Genomic DNA, 21,172 nt, shown 5'->3' with positions numbered 1-21,172 from the left:
ACAACACACTCAGCCTCCTATATAAAGTATAGACTATAGGAGGCTGAGAGTGCGGTATATTTCATATATGAGGCCTAGAGTGCGGGCGGCGGGTCTATATGATCTATACAACACACTCAGCCTCCTATATAAAGTATAGATCATATAGACCCGCCGCCCGCACTCTAGGCCTCATATATGACATATACCGCACTCTCAGCCTCCTATAGTCTATACTTTATATAGGAGGCCGAGTGCGTTGTATACATCATGTAGACCCGCCGCCCGCACTCTAGGCCTCATATATGACGTATACCGCACTCTCAGCCTCCTATAGTCTATACTTTATATAGGAGGCCGAGTACGTTATATACATCTGACTCGCCATCTGACTCGGCCGTGGGGCACCCGGAACCGGGCTTCAGTGCAATGTTGGGGGTAGTAGTGGCAACCCGATCCCGTGGCTCAGGGTGGTCAGACCAAATGCTGTGGCAGTCTATTTGTAGGGTTTTGAATGTCCGACTACGCCACCCGTGGATTGCGGTCAGGGATGACCGCCGCTGCAGGGCAGACCGCTGAGGCTGATGTTGGTATGCAGCACAGGGATAGGATAACTCCCCATGGGAAGAGTGTAGCCTCAGGGCAGTGTATTAGGATGCTGGGGGTGATGGTGCAGGCCACAATAATAAGGGTTCAGAGTCCGCTTCAAACAGTCCAGGGACTTTATTGTAGTTAGTACTAATGACCCAACAGGAGTACAGGGTAGGAATGGGCCTGGGTGTCTGAGAGCATTCGGGTGAGCCCCACTGGTCAGGGTGAGTGGGTAGGCCTACCGCTCTCTGTCTGCCCTTACTGACTATCCCCCTTTTCGTGGTGTGATAGCCCACGTCCCTGAGCTGGCCGTGTACTTCGCCTGTATGGCTTGCGACTCGGGCCTTAGGTACCTGTAGCTTCTCCGTGCCGTACCGGTCCCTCTGTGTGGCGGAGCCTCCAGGCTTCTCAGGCCAAGGGACCTAAAATCCCTCGCAGGTCGGTTATCTGCTGCCGGGCTTGCAACCCTGACAGCCTCAGACCCCAGTGTCCGGTTGTGTAGTTCTCTATCAGCCAGGACCGGCTCTCGTCGCCTCTGTTCCTGGCTTGCTGTTCCTCCTCTGACTCCCGGACTCCTCAGCTGCTGCTGACCTGCCCCTTTCCTCTGGGAACCCTTCTGGATGCTTCAGAAGTGGGTCCTGGTCTCCCTAACCCTGCCCTCAGTTCCAGCTTTTATAGGGGAAGCCTGCTCCCCTTACTGGCCTGGGACAGGAGGTGCTGCATGCTAATGGTCCCTGACCAGGGAACCTCCCTCCTGCTCTCAGACACAGCCTTTAATATTTGTGGCATCCAGTCCTGGGGCGACACACATCATGTAGGCCCGTCCGCACTCTAAGCCTCATATATAACATTTACCGCACTCTCAGCCTCCTATAGTCTATACTTTATATAGAAGGCCGAGTGCGTTGTATACATCATGTAGGCCCGTCCGCAATCTAAGCCTCATATATGACTTATACCGCACTCTCAGCCTCCTATAGTCTATACTTCATATAGGAGGACGAGTGTGTGGCGCCCCTGAGGGTTCAGTCGCCACAGAGGTACTTGCATCTCAACTAGAGGTGTGGTGTCTCCCTTCTCTCAGGTAAGGAGGGATTGCTGCCTGGAACCCCAGCACCCACATTCAACACTACACTGCTCCAGGCTGGCTGGAAGGGCAAGATGCAATGTGTTTTCTGCTGAGCTCTGTCCCTGGCTGGAGTGGGGCGAACCCAAAGGTAGGGGGAACCAGTAGTGGGTGTGGGTGGAGGAAGTACAGTAGTTAGGGGGAGCACTGGGAGAAGTAGGTATATAAAGGGAAGCCATCTTAGGGTGGCAGGTCAGTTAGTGAGAGCACAGTTCAGAAGAACAGTCTGGGAGCAGAGTCTCTTTAGGAGCTCTGCTCCACCAGTATGGCCTAGTCCTAGAGGCCCAGGAGGGGAGCAGGGAGTAGGCTCCAATCTGTTGAAGGGATCCTAGGGGATACGGCGAGTGCAGGACGGCACCCGTACGCCCCGAATCTGTCAGAAGTCAGAGGGATCGTAGGCCACAAGAAGGGGACCGGCCCCTGGTCCAGCTGTGTTACTCTAAGTCTCGGCTGGGAAAACCGGAGGCTTTTGGCTTGTATAGTCAGTTGCTGAAGCCTCATTCTAATCCCTGTGAGGGTCAAGCAGGTCCGGGAGTGGGGAAGCGCAGGGCAGAAGGGAGAAAGACCCAACGTGAAGACGGTCTAGCTAGGAAAACAAGAAAGTGGGGTTCTGTCAGGTACTCCTAACCTGCCTGAGGAAGAACTGAACCCCTTCCTGGAGAACGCAGCACGATGTGGGAGGCTAGCACCCGTACAGTGCACCAGTGGAACTGTCATAAGAACTGTGAGTAAAAACTCGGATGACTGCACTGTACTGCCTCCGTCCATTCTTTCATCTGCGCCAGCTCTCCCTCCCGGGACTACAACGCCCAGCGCAACTTACACTTTCTACACTGCCCTGGAGCTAGCTCTACTTGTGGAGAGCCACACCATCCCTGCTGCCGAACACCAGCTCCAGAGGACTGCTAGACAGCGGCGGCTCCCTTTAGCCGCAATCCACAGGTGGCGTCACGAACTTTACAAATCCTCTATAAATTAAAACCCCCCTTTTCACTGACTGCCCTGGGTCACGGACCGGGCCAGCCACCGTGATATTCCCCAAACCGGCATCCATAGGCCCGGCTGCCGAGCACCCTACGGCCCTGGGGGCGCGTCAAGCGTGTTATATACAACATGTAGGCCCGTCCACACTCTAAGCCTCATATATAACATTTACCGCACTCTCAGCCTCCTATAGTCTATACTTTATATAGGAGGCCAAGTGCGTTATATACTGTACATCATGTAGGCCCGTCCACACTCTAAGCCTCATATATAACATTTACCGCACTCTCAGCCTCCTATAGTATATAGTGCATTGTATACATCATGTAGACCCGTCCGCACTCTAAGCCTCATATATGACGTATACTGCACTCTCAGCTTCCTATAGTCTATACTTTATATAGAAGGCTGAGTGTGTTGTATACATCATGTAGACCCGCCGCCCGCACTCTAGGCCTCATATATGACGTATACTGCACTCTCAGCCTCCTATTGTCTATACTTTATATACGAGGCTGAGTGTGTTGTATACATCATGTAGACCCGCCGCCCGCACTCTAGGCCTCATATATGACATATACCGCACTCTCAGCCTCCTATAGTCTATACTTTATATAGGAGGCTGACTATATTGTATACATCAGGTAGACCTGCTGCCCGCACTCTATGCCTCATATATGACGAATACCGCACTCTCAGCCTCCTATAGTCTATACTTTATATAGGAGGCTGAGTGTGTTGTATACATCATGTAGACCCGCCGCCCGCACTCTAGGCCTCATATATGACATATACCGCACTCTCAGCCTCCTATAGTCTATACTTTATATAGGAGGCTCAGTGTGTTGTATATATCATATAGGCACGCCGCCCGCACTCTAGGTCTCATATATGACGTATACCGCACTCGCAGCCTCCTATAGTCTATACTTTGTATAGGAGGCTGAGTGTATTGTATACATCATGTAGACTCGCTGCCCGCACTCTAGGCCATTCATATATGACGTATACCGCACTCTCAGCCTCCTATAGTCTATTCTTTATATAGGAGGCCGAGTGCGTTGTATACATCATGTAGACCCGCCGCCCGCACTCTAGGCCTCATATATGACGTATACCGCACTCTCAGCCTCCTATAGTCTATACTTTATATAGGAGGCCGAGTGCGTTATATACATCTGACTCGCCCCCTGGGCCGTGGGGCACCCGGAACCGGGCTTCAGTGCAATATTGGGGGTAGTAGTGGCAACCCGATCCTGTGGCTCAGGGTGGTCAGACCAAATGCTGTGGCAGTCTATTTGTAGGGTTTTGAATGTCCGACTACGCCACCCGTGGATTGCGGTCAGGGATGACCGCCGTTGCAGGGCAGACCGCTGAGGCTGATGTTGGTATGCAGCACAGGGATAGGATAACTCCCTACGGGAAGAGTGTAGCCTCAGGGCAGTGTAATAGGATGCTGGGGGTGATGGTGCAGGCCGCAATAATAAGGGTTCAGAGTCCGCTTCAAACAGTCCAGGGTCTTTATTGTAGTTAGTGCTAATGACCCAACAGGAGTACAGGGTAGGAATGGGCCTGGGTGTCTGAGAGCATTCGGGTGAGCCCCACTGGTCAGGGTGAGTGGGTAGGCCTACCGTTCTCTCGCTTCCCTTGCTGACTATCCCCCTTTTCGTGGTGTGATAGCCCACGTCCCTGAGCTGGCCGTGTACTTCGCCTGTATGGCTTGCGACTGGGGCTTTAGGTACCTGTAGCTTCTCCGTGCTGTACCGGTCCATCTGTGTGGCGGAGCCTCCATGCTTCTCTGGCCAAGGGACCTAAAATCCCTCGCAGGACGGTTATCTGCTGCTGGGCTTGCAACCCTGACAGCCTCGGACCCCAGTGTCCTGTTGTGTAGATCTCTCTCAGCCTGGACCAGCTCTCTTCGCCTCTGTCCCTGGCTTGCTGTTCCTCCTCTGCCTCCCGGACTCCTCAGCTGCTGCTGACCTGTCCCTTTCCTCTGGGAACCCTTCTGGATGCTTCAGAAGTGGGTCCTGGTGTCCCTAACCCTGTCCTCAGTTCCAGCTTTTATAGGGGCAGCCTGCTCCCCCTACTGGCCTGGGACAGGAGGTGCTGCATGCTAATGGACACAGCCTTTAATATTTGTGGCATCCAGGCCTGGGGTGACACATTCCCCCCTAGTAAATTTTAGTACTCCGGGACTAAACAATAAACACAAATACAGGGTATAAATGCATGACCATAAACACAACAGGGAAAGAAATAACAAACAACACCACATATTGAGTTCTTTAGGTCACAGTGTGGTCTGTGCCTGGGTGTCCATATCACCAACAAAAGAAGAGAGTCACAGTATGATCCGTGTCCGGGTGTCCATTTCACCCAACAAGGCGAAGTTTTTGAGCGATGTGGGGACCTGTCCCTATAAACCCCAAGTTCCTGGCCTTGGGCGTGGCGGCAAGGCTGAGCTAACTACTTTGGACCACAAGGAGGACACGCCGGACAGGTTTTTCTTCTGTGGCCAACTTGGAAAGAGGGCACCAGGTGCAACTATCTACATGGTAGTTCCGGTTATTCACTGTCCATAACTTGTCAGTCCATTGCATCTAAGAAAACTGGAGAAACATTATTAATAACCAGGGTACAAACATAACACATTAAATATATACATTATACATTTAGATCTTCCAGCAAGCTGGCATTTGACCCCTAGTGCTCCGGGTTGACAAGCTAGCTGGGTTTACAGGCAGGGCAGGCAGCTGTCTGCGGATTATTTGGCTTAACGCAGGCATGGCAGCCTCACTGTCAGCAGAGGGTTGACTCTCCTGGGCTGCTGGCATGGGTTCCTCTGCCTCTGGGGCTGCTTGTTCTTCTTGTTCTTCTGCAGGCTCCTGCTGGGTAGGTTGAAGGAAGTGTAGGGCGGGTACCACTATGGCATCATTTATCCGAGTCCAGGTCCGGGGGAACTCTCCGAGAACGGTGCTGACCATTTCTTCCTTGTCCTCTGCGGGTTCAAGGCCATCTTGATCTTCACTTGGACTCTGCAGTTGCTCGGGGCACCGTTTTAGTTGGTCTCTGGAGACGGTGCTAGTGGTTTCTCCTCCATCCTTGGTAATCACACATACCTTCGGGTTGTTGTGGTTGGACTGCAGTACTGTGTACGGGTCTCTCTCCCACTGGTCGTCCAGCTTGTGAAGCCTTCTCTTCCGCTTCAGGACCTGCTCACCAGGTTCCAGGGGACCAGCAGGGGTGTGTTGGTTGAAGAGCCTCTCTTGCTTTTCTCTCGCTTGAGCCTGACTCCTCTCCACACTCTCCTGTACCTTCTTGTATTGTAGCCGCCGTTCCGTATCCCAGTCCGCGTCTGGTGTGGTGTCCTCGGGTGTCAGGACTCCCATTTCCAGGTCTATCGGCAGCTTACCTGGTCTTGCGCGCATCAGGTAAGCCGGGGTGCAATTTGTAGCATTCACCGGGATATGGTTGTACAAGTCAATCAGGTCTGGCATTTTCTCCGGCCACAGGCTGCGTTCTTCCAGGGGCAACGTCTTGAGGAGATCAATGACGATATTGTTCATTTTCTCACACAGCCCGTTGGTTTGCGGGTGGTAAGGCGTTGTTCGAATCTTCCTACAGCCGTAGAGGTTGCAGAACTCCTGGAAGACTTCAGCCTCAAACGCTGGACCTTGATCTGTCAAGACCTGTTCCGGATACCCGTGTGGATGGCAGAAGTGTTGCTGGAAGGCTCTGGCCGCTGTTTGGGCTGTCAGGTCTTTAACAGGAACCACCACCAGGAACCGGGAGTAATGATCCACAATCGTGAGGGCATAGATGTAGCCGGACCGGCTTGGAGCCAACTACACATGGTCCAGAGCTACCAGCTCAAGAGGCTGCCTGGTGACGATGGGCCTCAAGGGTGTCTTCTGGCTACGGTCCTTCCTTCTGAGGTGACATGGGCCGCAGTCCCTGCTCCACTTCTCTATGGCCCCTCTCATACTGACCCAGTAGAATCGCTCTCTCAGTAGGAACTCCAGTTTCATCCACCCAAAGTGTCCCGCTCTGTCATGGTAGGCCTCCAGGACCATTGCTGCATCTCGTCTTGGGACCACTACCTGCCAGGTCAGCTCGTGCGTCCGGTGGTTGACAAGCCTTCTGCACAGCTTGCCCTCGTAGAGGAATAGCCTGCTTTTCTCCTTCCATAACTGCTTGGCTTCCTCTGGAGCATCCGGGCCAGGGCTAGCGTCTGCCTTGGTTAACAGGTCTTTCACCAGGCGAACTGCAGGGTCACTATCTTGCGTTTCAGCCCAGCCGTGGAGGAGTAAGGGGTTCAACATGACGGTGGTTAGGTCTTTGTCTCTTACCCGGTGAGAATACTGAGTGGCCTCATACCGGTGGAACTCAGGGAGCTCTACTTCCTCCAGCTCCTCCGAGTCTTCTTCTCCCTCGGGTAGGTGAGGCACCCTTGACAGGGCGTCTGCGTTGGCGTTGGTCCTGCCTGCCCGGTATTTGATTGTGAAGTCATAATTGGATAGCCGGGCCATCCACCACTGTTCTAGGGCACCTAGCCTTGCATTGTCCAGGTGTGTCAGCGGGTTGTTGTCCGTGTACACAGTGAACTTTGCGGAGGCCAGGTAATGCTTAAACCGTTCTGTGACGGCCCACACCACTGCCAAGAATTGAAGGAGTTGTAATTCTCTGGGTTTCTTTCAGTGGGCCTCAGCTTCCGGCTGGCTTACGTGATCACCCTTTCTCGGCCCTGTTGGTTCTGTGACAGTACGGCTCCCAGCCCCACATTGCTGGTGTCTGTGTGGAGGATGAAAGGCTGGCCATAATCAGGGTAGGCCAGGATCTCATCCCCCGTGAGGGCCAACTTCAACTGGCAGAAGGACTCCTCTTCCGACTTTTCCCACTTGAAGGGTGGCTTTTGGCTTCTGGTCTTAGACTGACCTATCAGGAGGTCCTGCATTGGAGCTGCCATCTTTGTGAACCCGGGGATGAACCTTCAGTAGTAGCCTACCAACCCGAGGAACTGCCTCACTTCTTTAATGTTTGAGGGGCTTGGCCAGATCTTGATTACTGTGACCTTGTCGAGGTCGGGGGCTACTCCTTCTGCACTCACCACGTGCCCCAGGTACTGTACCTTCAGCTTTAACAGATGGCACTTGGAGGGTTTCACTTTCATGCCATAGCCTGCCAGGGCTTCGAACACCTCTGCCAGGTGTTTTAGATGGTCCTCGGAGGTCTTCGAATAGATCACGTCGTCCAGGTAAAGTAGGACAGTCTCGAAGTTTCGGTGCCCTAGACAGCATTCCATCAGCCTCTGGAAGGTCCCGGGTGCATTTCAGAGCCCGAATGGCATACAGTTGAATTCGCTCAATCCCATCGGGGTGGTGAAGGTGGTCTTCTCCTTGTCAGCCTCTGCCACAGGAACCTGCCAGTACCCGCTAGTAAGGTCCAAAGTAGAGAAGAAATTAGCTGATTTTAGTGCGGCTAAAGACTCCTCTATCCTAGGTAATGGGTCTTTATGGGTGATACGATTGATTTGTCTATAGTCCACGCACATTCTCATTGTACCGTCTTTCTTTTTTACCAAAACTAAGGGAGCTGCCCCGGGGGCTACAGCTATCTCTAATGACCCCAGCTTCCTTCATTTCTCTCAGCATGCCCTTTGCGTTCTGATAATGTTAAGGGGGTACAGGTCTGTGTCTCTCTTTTACTGGTGGGTGGCTCCCCGTGTGGATGTGGTGTTCTACCCCTTTCACTCTGCCGAAGTCTAGCGGGTGCTTACCAAAGATTCTCTCGTACTCCTGAACCACCCGGTAGACTCCTTGTTTTTGGTGCGAGGGAGTCGAGTCAGCACCCATGTGGAGTTTCTGGCACCAGTCCTCCTTGTGTTTCTGGGAGCCATTATTCTCCACCGGTGGGGATGGAGGCAAGGGTTCCACGACCCTGATAGCATTGTGCTCGACGGCAAACAATTTGGCTAGTGTAGCGTACCGGGGCAAGTGTACTTCCCTTTCCCCGATGTTTAAGATCCGTACGAGCACCCTTCCATGGCGGACATCAACCACCCCCCGGGCTGTCAAAATGGTGGGCCTGCTGTCTGAATTCAGGGGTTCTACCTTGGTAGTCTCTCCCTCTTAACCCGATTGCAGTCCGACACCAGATCATCATTTCGCTTTTGGGAGGCATGGCAATGGGGAACGGGTCGCTCATCCTCACGCTACCAATCTCACCACCAGACAGTTCTACCTGTTGCCGTCTCATCAGGGCTCTTATCTCTTTCTGGGGGACCCTCTGTTGGCTGGAGCTCGCATTCATCGCCACCTGCTGCAAAATTACAATTACTTCTGAAAGACAGTTTTCAATCACATTAGTACCCAAGGTTATTTTAGGGTGACTTTCACGACGGTCAATGTCCACAATGATCACTCCCTGTGCCGGCAGTTCAACCTTACCAATCTTGATAGTCATCTCTCTGAACCCCACCTGCGGCATGGGTTGGCCATTGCTAGCGATGATGCTTAAGACATTGTCTGGATAGCGGGTTATGTCAGCGTCACTCCAGTACCGCTTGAAAAGTACGTAGGGGATGGCAGTCACTTGAGACCCGGTGTCCAGCAGGGCGCTCATGGGGATACCGTCCAGCACTACGGGTAAGACCGGGCGTCCCCCCACGTACTTATCGCGCCAATTTGACGGGCCTGATGACCTTATCCCTGGGGGTTGGCCCTCTGCCCCACGTCGGACCCATTTAAAGTACAGTACCTGGCTATGTGTCCTGGATGGCTGCAACGGCGGCAAAACGGCTGTCCATCCTCAGTGTAACGGTCGGCGGGCCTCCCTCTGAACGACGGGATCCTCCTCTGTCGACGCCACGGGACATCCTCCGGACTGGAAGCCAGCTTGATTGGTCTTGATGATTCCACCTGCAACGACTGTACGGTCATGGTCAATGTGCAGCCACACTCTTGGTTAATTCTTGGACCTGATGGTACAGGTTGGCTGGCTGGGATGGATTTAGGGCCTGCGCATCAGCCCCCACAAGGTCTGCGGGGTAGGGCGCCGCCTCCTGGTGGTAAGTGATGGCAGGGCGCCAAGAAACTACAGCGCCACCTGGTGCGGGTTCTCGGAGCACCCGGATGGCCCTATCTTTGAACTGCGCAAAAGTCAAATCGGGGTTCGGTAGAGCCATGAGGCGCAGCTGGGTTCTGTGGGTGCTGGACAGCAGACCTTCTATGAACTGGTCAGTCAACAGTTTATCGGTGTCCTGCACGCTGCCAGGGTCAGCTTGTTTAGTTGCTCCCAGAGCTTCTTGCAGGTTCAAGTCATAGTCTCTGATACTATCTTGGGCTCGCTGCTTACAACCATAGAACCGCATTTTGATTTCTGCTGAGGTACGGGTATCAAAGGTACTCCACAGCCGGGTCAGAATGCCCTTTACTGTCCTTTTCTCTTCATCTGACCATGATTTCACTTCCCGCTGGGCTGTACCGGTTAACTGCCCCGTCAGAATGCTCACTTTCTGTTCTTCTGTCAGGGGATAAACTTTAAATAAACTGTGCAGTCTTTCCTTAAAGTCAGTTAATGTATGGGATTCCCCTGAGTTTTGGGGCAGCCAGGCTGCTCCGGGGATGTAGGGCATGGAGAACGGCTGCAGCCACGCTGGTGGTAGAGGGGGCCTCTGCTTCCGACATCTTCCTCCCCCCTAGTTAACCGTGGCCTACCTTCCGTTGATCCTCTTACATAGGCCGTGGCTCCGCTGGTGCTGCTCCGGGCGAGGATCTTGCGTCGCGTCCTGGTGACGTCAGCGTCGCTCTCTCTCCTTCCAGGACCTTGCGCAGCGTCGGTGAGTAGGGCGGGGCTTCAGGTCTCACGCGGTTTGGACGTCCACGCCCCTCTCCTTCCCGCGCGGCGTCCCGAAGATGGCGTCCGATGGCGGGAAAACGGCTGAAGATGGCGGGAAACGGCTCCGAATGGCGGGAAACTTCCTTTTGAGGTACGTGTACAATCTTTTTCAGGCGCGCAATACACGTTTGTGGCGGGTTGGTCACAATCCTGCCGACTACGCCAAAGCTGCCCGTGGGGCACCCGGAACCGGGCTTCAGTGCAATGTTGGGGGTAGTAGTGGCAACCCGATCCTGTGGCTCAGGGTGGTCAGACCAAATGCTGTGGCAGTCTATTTGTAGGGTTTTGAATGTCCGACTACGCCACCCGTGGATTGCGGTCAGGGATGACCGCCGCTGCATGGCAGACCGCTGAGGCTGATGTTGGTATGCAGCACAGGGATAGGATAACTCCCCACGGGAAGAGTGTAGCCTCAGGGTAGTGTAATAGGATGCTGGGGGTGATGGTGCAGGCCGCAATAATAAGGGTTCAGAGTCCGCTTCAGTCCAGGGTCTTTATTGTAGTTAGTACTAATGACCCAACAGGAGTACAGGGTAGGAATGGGCCTGGGTGTCTGAGAGCATTCGGGGAGCTCCACTGATCATGGTGAGTGGGTAGGCCTACCGTTCTCTGTCTGCCCTTGCTGACTATCCCCCTTTTCGTGGTGTGATAGCCCACGTACCTGAGCTGGCCTTGTACTTCACCTGTATGGCTTGCGACTCGGGCCTTAGGTACCTGTAGCTTCCCCGTGCTGTACCGGTAACTCTGTGTGGCGGAGCCTCCAGGCTTCTCAGGCCAAGGGACCTAAAATCCCTCTCAGGTCGGTTATCTGCTGCCGGGCTTGCAACCCTGACAGCCTCGGACCCCAGTGTCCGGTTGTGTAGTTCTCTCTCAGCCAGGACCGGCTCTCGTCGCCTCTGTCCCTGGCTTGCTGTTCCTCCTCTGCCTCCCGGACTCCTCAGCTGCTGCTGACCTGTCCCTTTTCTCTGGGAACCCTTCTGGATGCTTCAGAAGTGGGTCCTGGTCTCCCTAACCCTGCCCTCAGTTCCAGCTTTTATAGGGGCAGCCTGCTCCCCCTACTGGCCTGGGACAGGAGGTGCTGCATGCTAATGTTCCCTGACCAGTTAACCTCCCTCCTGCTCTCAGACACAGCCTTTAATATTTGTGGCATCCAGGCCTGGGGTGACACACATCATGTAGGCCCGTCCGCACTCTAAGCCTCATATATAACATTTACCGCACTCTCAGCCTCCTATAGTCTATACTTCATATAGGAGGATGAGTGTGTGGCGCCCCTGAGGGTTCAGTCGCCACAGAGGTACTTGCACCTCAACTAGAGGTGTGGTGTCTCCCTTCTCTCAGGTAAGGAGGGAGTGCTGCCCAGAACCCCAGCACCCACATTCAACACTACACTGCTCCAGGCTGGCTGGAAGGGCAAGATGCAATGTGTTTTCTGCTGAGCTCTGTCCCTGGCTGGAGTGGGGGGAACCCAAAGTTAGGGGGAACCAGTAGTGGGTGTGGGTGGAGTAAGTACAGTAGTTAGGGGGAGCACTTGGAGAAGTAGGTATATAATGGGAAGCCATCTTAGGGTGGCAGGTCAGTTAGTGAGAGGACAGTTCAGAAGAACAGTCTGGGAGCAGAGTCTCTTTAGGAGCTCTGCTCCACAAGTATGGCCTAGTCCTAGAGGCCCAGGAGGGGAGCAGGGAGTAGGCTCCAATCTGTTGAAGGGATCCTAGGGGGTATCTCGAGTGCAGGACGGCACCCGTACGCCCCGAATCTGTCAGAAGACAGAGGGATCGTAGGCCGCTAGAAGGGGACCGGCCCCTGGTCCAGCTGTGTTACTCTAAGTCTCGGCTAGGAAAACCGGAGGCTTTTGGCTTGTATAGTCAGTTGCCGAAGCCTCATTCTAATCCCCATGAGGGTCAAGCAGGTCTGGGAGTGGGGAAGCGCAGGGCAGAAGGGAGAAAGACCCAGCGTGAAGACGGTCTAGCTAGAAACACGAGAAAGTGGAGTTCTGTCAGGTACTCCTAACCTGCTGAGGAAGAACTGAACCCCTTCCTGGTGAACACAGCGCGACGTGGGAGGCTAGCACCCGTACAGTGCACCAGTGGAACTGTCATAAGAACTGTGAGTAAAAACTCGGATGACTGCACTGTACTGCCTCCGTCAATTCTTTCATCTGCGCCAGCTCTCCGTCCCGGCACTACAACGCCCAGCGCAACTTACACTTTCTACACTGCCCTGGAGCTAGCTCTACCTGTGGAGAGCCACACCATCCCTGCTGACGAACACCAGCTCCAGAGGACTGCTCCACAGCGGCGGCTCCCTTTAGCCGCAATCCACAGGTGGCGTCACGAACTTTACAAATCCCCTATAAATTAAAACACCCCTTTTCACTGACTGCACTGGGTCACGGACCGGGCCAGCCACCGTGATGTTCCCCAAACCGGCATCCATAGGCCCGGCTGCCGAGCACCCCACGGCCCTGGGGGCGCGTCAAGCGTGTTATATACAACATGTAGGCCCGTCCGCACTCTAAGCCTCATATATAACATTTACCGCACTCTCAGCCTCCTATAGTCTATACTTTATATAGGAGGCCGAGTGAGTTATATACATCATGTAGGCCCGTCCTCACTCTAAGCCTCATATATAACATTTACCTCACTCTCAGCCTCCTATAGTATATACTTTATATAGGAGGCCGAGTGCATTGTATACATCATGTAGACCCGTCCGCACTCTAAGCCTCATATATGACCATATACTGCACTCTCAGCTTCCTATAGTCTATACTTTATATAGAAGGCTGAGTGTGTTGTATACATCATGTAGACCCGCCGCCCGCACTCTAGGCCTCATATATAACGTATACTGCACTCTCAGCCTCCTATAGTCTATACATTATATAGGAGGCTGAGTGTGTTGTATACATCATATAGACCCGCTGCCCGCACTCTAGTCCTCATATATGATGTATACTGCACTCTCAGCCTCCTATAGTCTATACTTTATATAGGAGGCTGAGTGTGTTGTATACATCATATAGACCCGCCGCCCGCACTCTAGGCCTCATATATGACGTATACCACACTCTCAGCCTCCTATAGTCTATACTTTATATAGGAGGCTGAGTGTTTGTATAGATCATATAGACCCACCGCCCGCACTCTAGGCCTCATATATGACGAATACCGCACTCTCAGCCTCCTATAGTATATACTTTATATGGGAGGCTGAGTGTGTTGTATACATCATATAGACCCGCTGCCCGCACTCTAGTCCTCATATATGATGTATACTGCACTCTCAGCCTCCTATAGTCTATACTTTATATAGGAGGCTGAGTGTGTTGTATACATCATATAGACCCGCCGCCCGCACTCTAGGCCTCATATATGACGTATACCACACTCTCAGCCTCCTATAGTCTATACTTTATATAGGAGGCTGAGTGTTTGTATAGATCATATAGACCCACCGCCCGCACTCTAGGCCTCATATATGACGAATACCGCACTCTCAGCCTCCTATAGTATATACTTTATATGGGAGGCTGAGTGTGTTGTATACATCATATAGACCCGCCGCCCACACTCTAGGTCTCATATATGACGTATACTGCACTCTCAGCCTCCTATAGTCTATACTTTATATAGGAGGCCGAGTGAGTTATATACATCATGTAGGCCCGTCCTCACTCTAAGCCTCATATATAACATTTACCTCACTCTCAGCCTCCTATAGTATATACTTTATATAGGAGGCCGAGTGCGTTGTATACATCATGTAGGCCCGTCCGCACTCTAAGCCTCATATATGACGTATACCGCACTCTCAGCCTCCTATAGTCTATACTTTATATAGGAGGCTGAGGGTGTTGTATACATCATGTAGACCCGCCGCCCGCACTCTAGGCCTCATATATGACGTATACCGCACTCTCAGCCTCCTATATTCTGTACTTTATATAGGAGGCTGAGTGCATTGTATACATCATGTAGACCCGTCGCCCGCACTCTAGGCCTCATATATGACGTATACCGCACTCTCAGCCTCCTATAGTCTATACTTTATATAGGAGGCCGAGTGCGTTATATACATCATGTAGGCCCTCCCGCACTCTAACCTCATATATAACATTTACCGCACTCTCAGCCTCCTATAATCTACACCGCGTGCAGAATTATTAGGCAAATGAGTATTTTGATCACATGATACTTTTTACACATGTTGTCCTACTCCAAGCTGCATAGGCTTGAGAGCCAACTACCAATTAAGTAAATCTGGTGATGTGCATCTCTGTAATGAGGAGGTGTGTTGACTATTGACATCAACACCCTATATAAGGAGTGCATAATTATTAGGCAACTTCCTTTCCTTTGGCAAAATGGGTCAGAAGAGAGATTTGATGGGCTCTGAAAAGTGCAAAATTGTTTGATGTCTTGCAGAGGGATGCAGCAGTCTTGAAATTTCCAAACTTTTGAAGCGTGATCACTAGAGATGAGCGTTGTTCTACTCGAACTGTTCGCCAATCTCAAATTCGAGCTGTTTTGGGCGGTGTTCGAGCCGGTCGGCGAACACGAACAATTTGAGAAAAATTCGGCTGTTCGAGGTTATGTTCGATAACTGTTCGTGCACCAAAATCATAACTGGATTTTTTCTCAGTAATGATGAAAATTAATGTTAATACGCAGTTTGAGTGTACAGCGGGGCGGGGGGAGGGGCAGGGGATGGATTTCTGCAGGAACAATGAAGATCTCCATTTTTTTTTCTCTTTCCCGCATTTGCAGTGGGGAGGTGCAATCTGTCAGCCTATCAGCAGCGCACACACGGAGCGAAGTGCTTTTTTTCACACAAGCAAGGGCATGTGTGATTGGCAGTGTATGTCACATGTCCTTGCCCTATAAGACCAAGCCATTTTCCCCGTCGCCACCATTTTCTCACTGCTGCAGCTGCGTGTTAGACGGCACCGCTGTTGCTGTGTGCGCTATACCTTGTTAATTTCAAGCCAATTTTCGCACAAATATACAGATAGCTTGGGAGTAGGGAATAGTTGTGATTGCAGTCCTTTTAAGGACTAGGTTACAGCATTTCCTACGACTTTTATCAAGCAGGTCTGTGCTCTTAAATAGATAGATTGTGGGAGTAAAGACTAATTGTAATTGGAGTCCTTTTCAGGACTAGGTTACATCAGTTCCTATCAGTTTTTGCCAGGCAGGTCTGTGCCAGTGCTGTGCAAGTTTTTTTCACAGCATTTGGCTGAATCTAGCAAAGCTAATCCTTTTTGGCCTATTGCAGAGTGTGTTAGTCAGTGGAGTAGCCTATCTGTGTTGCAAGATATACCACCTGTGTATAGAATACCAATTTTTTTACTGCACCTAGTGAAGTAAAATCTTTTGGGCATAGCATCATTCTATTAGTCCATCTATACTGACCTCCATCAGGTTGCAAATTAAAAATAATTTTTTTCTTCATTTAGCTCTGAAAAAATATTTGGGCTTCTAGCAGTGTGTGGGACTTGTTCTATTAGTCCTTCTATACTGACCTCCAGCAGGTTGCAAATTGAATATAATTTTTTTCTGCATCTAGCTCTGAAAAAATATTTGGGCTTCTAGCGGTGTGTGGGACTTGGTCTATTAGTCCATCTATACTGACCTCCATCAGGTTGCAAATTAAAAATAATTTTTTTCTGCATCTAGCTCTGAAAAAATATTTGGGCTTCTAGCAGTGTGTGGGACTTGGTCTATTAGTCCATCTATACTGACCTCCATCAGGTTGCAAATTGAATAAAAAAAATTTCTGCATCTAGCTCTGAAAAAATATTTGGGCTTCTAGCGGTGTGTGGGACTTGGTCTATTAGTCCATCTATACTGACCTCCATCAGGTTGCAAATTAAAAATAATTTTTTTCTGCATCTAGCTCTGAAAAAATATTTGGGCTTCTAGCAGTGTGTGGGACTTGGTCTATTAGTCCATCTATACTGACCTCCATCAGGTTGCAAATTGAATAAAAAAAATTTCTGCATCTAGCTCTGAAAAAATATTTGGGCTTCTAGCAGTGTGTGGGACTTGGTCTATTAGTCCATCTATACTGACCTCCATCAGGTTGCAAATTAAAAATATTTTTTTTCTTCATTTAGCTCTGAAAAAATATTTGGGCTTCTAGCAGTGTGTGGGACTTGTTCTATTAGTCCTTCTATACTGACCTCCAGCAGGTTGCAAATTGAATATAATTTTTTTCTGCATCTAGCTCTGAAAAAATATTTGGGCTTCTAGCAGTGTGTGGGACTTGGTCTATTAGTCCATCTATACTGACCTCCATCAGGTTGCAAATTAAAAATAATTTTTTTCTGCATCTAGCTCTGAAAAAATATTTGGGCTTCTAGCAGTGTGTGGGACTTGGTCTATTAGTCCATCTATACTGACCTCCATCAGGTTGCAAATTAAAAATAATTTTTTTCTTCATTTAGCTCTGAAAAAATATTTGGGCTTCTAGCAGTGTGTGGGACTTGTTCTATTAGTCCTTCTATACTGACCTCCAGCAGGTTGCAAATTGAATATAATTTTTTTCTGCATCTAGCTCTGAAAAAATATTTGGGCTTCTAGCGGTGTGTGGGACTTGGTCTATTAGTCCATCTATACTGACCTCCATCAGGTTGCAAATTAAAAATAATTTTTTTCTGCATCTAACCCAGCCAATAGTTTTGGCCTAATACCACAGTTTGGCCACTCAGCTCTGCTCGGTTACCATCCATTGTTTTTTTGTGCAAACAACTCCAGAGTTGTTAATTAGTTAACCACCAAAATGAGTGGAAAAAGGCCTGCTGCTGGTGGAAAGGGGAATAGGCGTGTTGGGAAGGGGAAAAAAGGTTGTGTCCGTGGGGTAGGTGCAGAAGAAAGACCATCTTCCAGCCAAACTAAAATGTCTACTTCTTTTAGCGGACAATGTGATAAGATCCCTTTCTTACGGCCACGCCAATCGCTACAAATTCCAGATGAGGCACAAAAACAGCAGGTGCTTCAACGGATATCAAGTGCTCCTTTAAGTGGGCTCTCCTCCACATCAACTTCAACATCACAAATACTCCAGTCCTCAAAGGTGTCACCCAAATCGCACTTGCTTCCTCACAGCTCCCAAATCTCCAGCTGCCCGTCTGAGTATGAGGTAGAACAGATGGTTGAGTCTGCAGAGCTGTTTACTCATACTATAGCCTGGGAATCAGAGGTCGACTCCAGCGCTTCTGTGAATCCAGACGAGGAAATGATCTGCACTGATGCCCAGAATCTTTATGAGTCGGATCCAGGACCAGACGCAGAAGGTTCTGACCATAATGTAGACCCTCATTCCCAAACTGTAACTCCTGTTGGTGGAGACAATGAGGAAGACGATGATAAGACTCAAATACCTGATTGGAGCGACAACTTTAGTTTTTTGTCAGGGCAGGAACAGGTTGGCTCTGAGGACGACGGGTGTGATAACGCACAGGGTGATGATGATGAGGTCGGAGATCCCACTTACTGTCAACCCACAGTCAGCCAAGAGATGAGGTCAGCAGAGGAGGTGGAGGAAGATGCTAGTGACGACGAGGTCAGGTTGCGCCTTCCTGGACAGAGACGTAGTACTGGAAGCACGTCAACAACTGCATCCTCAAACACAACTCTGCCTCTCACCACAAGTCGTGGTGGCTCTTCAGGTCGCATGGGTGCTAAGCCTTGCATAGCCTGGGCATTTTTTCAGATCGATAAAGATGACCCAACTCGTGTTATCTGTAACATTTGTCAGCAAAAGCTAAGTAGAGGCCAAAAAATACATAGTTTGAGTACTTCATGCATGAACCGGCACATGGACATGAAGCATAAGTTGCAGTGGGAAGCTCAGTGTGCTACAATGCGGCCTAGCCGGCCGGGCCAACCACCGTCTGCCATATCTTGTGCATCCGCGGCCTCTTCATCCTCTGTGACTGGGGGGACAGCAGTCACACCTGTTTTGGGGCGCAGACCTGCCACCTCTTTACCCGCAACAGCCAGCGTGATTGGCAGGTCATCATTTTCTTTGGAGGTGGTAACACCAGCTGGTCTTGAGCGCTGTCCGACATCGATAGCACCACCTTTGGATCAAGGCAACCTAACATGTCCACCTGCATCTTCCTCACAGACCGGCAGTTTGCCGGGGACACCCTTATCAACCCCGTCTAAGCACAATAGCCAGCCCTCGGTCCCTCAGATGTGGACAAGTAAAAGACCATTTCCTCCTAGCCATGAGAAAGCTAAGAGGTTGAATTTCACCATCTGCAAGCTCTTGGCTACAGAAATGCTGCCTTTCCGCCTGGTGGACACAGAGGATTTTTGGAGACCTTATGTCCGTCGCAGTGCCCCAGTACCAGATGCCCAGTCGGCACTACTTCTCAAAGAAAGGTGTGCCTGCGCTCCACCAGCATGTCGCACACAACATCACCGCTTCTTTGAGAAACTCTGTGTGTGACAGGGTGCATTTCACCACAGACACTTGGACGAGTAGGCATGGACAGGGGCGTTACATGTCGCTGACTGGGCACTGGGTAACTATGGTGACAGCAGGACAAGGGGCTGCTGTCCAAGTCTTGCCGTCCCCACGAGTTGTGCGTCAATCCTCTTTATGTCAAAGTTCCTCCACTGCTTCTGCCTCCTCAACCTCCTCTCGGTCTTCCACCTGCACCCAAAGCCTGTCTGGTCATGCCACAAGCTTTCTAACTGCGCAGAAGGGATCCTGCACACCTCCTTACTATGCTGGCAGTAGGGCTCAACGTCATCAGGCGGTTTTTACATTGAAATGTCTGGAAAATGTGAGTCACACAGCTGAGGAGTTGTGGTCAGCTCTGGAGAACCAATTTCATGAATGGTTGTCTCCACTGGACCTGAAACCAGGGAAGGCCGTGTGCGACAATGCTGCAAACCTGGGTGCGGCCCTTCGCCGGGGCAATGTCACACACGTGCCTTGTATGGCTCACGTGTTGAACCTGGTTGTCCAGCAATTTTTAGCCCACTATCCCAGACTAGATGGCCTTCTGCAGAGGGCACGGTCGCTGTGTGCTCACTTCCGCCGTTCGCATCCCGCAGCTCAGCGACTTACATCTCTACAGAAGTCGTTGGGCCTGCCACTTCACCGGCTAAAATGCGATGTGCCTACCCGGTGGAATTCAACTCTGCACATGTTGCAGCGACTGTGGCAGCACCGACAAGCCCTGGTGCAATACGTTCTGACGTATAGCCTGGGCCAACGAGATTCAGAGGTGGGGCAAATCACGCTGGAGGAGTGGTCTCAGATCAGGGACCTATGCACCCTTCTGCACAGTTTTGAAATGGCGACGAAGATGTTTAGTGCTGACGATGCCATTATCAGCATGACTCTTCCGGTGATTTACATGCTGGAGCACATGTTAAACAGAATTCGGAGTCAGGTGGTGGCACAAGAGGAGGTGGAGGAAGTAGAGGAGGAGGAGTTGTATGCGGAAGGGCTAACATCTGCAAGGTCCAGACGGTCGGCAGCACCAAGGCGGCAGGCATGTGAGGGTGGGGGAGATGATTTTACCAGTGCGCATGGTAGCAGCCAAACTAGTGAGGAAGGTGCAGGAGCCCAGGAAGAAGTGGAGGACGAACTGATGGAAGACTCATCAGATGAGGGAGACCTTGATCACATTTCTGTTGTGCGAGGTTGGGGGGAGAGGACAGAGGAAGGAAGCATGATTGTTACCTCGCCACCAACACAACAGGGACTTGGTGCTCCTGGATGCGCAACACACATGAGTGCCTTCTTGCTGCACTACCTGCAACATGACCCTCGAATTGTGAGAATTAGAAATAATCCTGACTACTGGGTTGCCACACTGTTAGATCCCCGGTACAAAAGTAAATTTGCAGAAATTATTCCTGCCATAGAAAGGGATGCACGCATGCAGGAGTATCAGCAGAGACTGTTGCAGAATCTTACATGTGCTTTTCCACAAAATACCAGTGGTGCACGTAGTGAATCTCACAGTTCCAACTTGCCAACCGTGGGACCGTCAAGTGTTCAGCACTCAAACCGTAACAGAACCACAGTATCTGCTGGTAACATCAATTTTGCGGAATCATTTCACCACTTTTTTAGCCCATCCTTTGCAAGGCCACAGGAGACAAGAAGTCTGACACATAGTCAACGCCTAGAGACGATGGTACAGGAGTATCTCCAAGTAAACATTGAAGCCACGACTGTGTCACTGGACCCTTGCTCTTTTTGGGCTTCCAATCTGGATAAATGGCCGGAGCTAGCCACTTACGCCTTGGAGATCTTGTCATGCCCCGCAGCCAGCGTTCTGTCTGAACGTGTGTTCAGCGCTGCTGGTGGTGTGCTGACAGATAAGCGCACGCGGCTCTCCACTGATAATGTAGACAGACTCACGTTCATAAAGATGAACAAATCATGGATCCGAAACGACTTTTCTACCCCTGTGTCATCCTGGGGAGAGTAAAAGCTTGATGATTGGTTAAAATCACCCTACCAAACGTTTTAAGCTTTCAAATTACTAATCATGTTTATCTGTATCTTGACTGGAAAATAATTTGGGCTTTGTAGCAGTGTGCAGCACTGATCCTATTA

This window comes from Phyllobates terribilis, unplaced genomic scaffold (assembly GCF_046119375.1).
Source record: "Phyllobates terribilis strain yellow unplaced genomic scaffold, ASM4611937v1 Scaffold_222__1_contigs__length_3263388, whole genome shotgun sequence".
In the NCBI taxonomy this organism is placed as follows: domain Eukaryota; kingdom Metazoa; phylum Chordata; class Amphibia; order Anura; family Dendrobatidae; genus Phyllobates; species Phyllobates terribilis.
The sequence above is the reverse complement of the archived record's forward strand: the minus strand, read 5'-3'. Positions refer to the sequence as shown.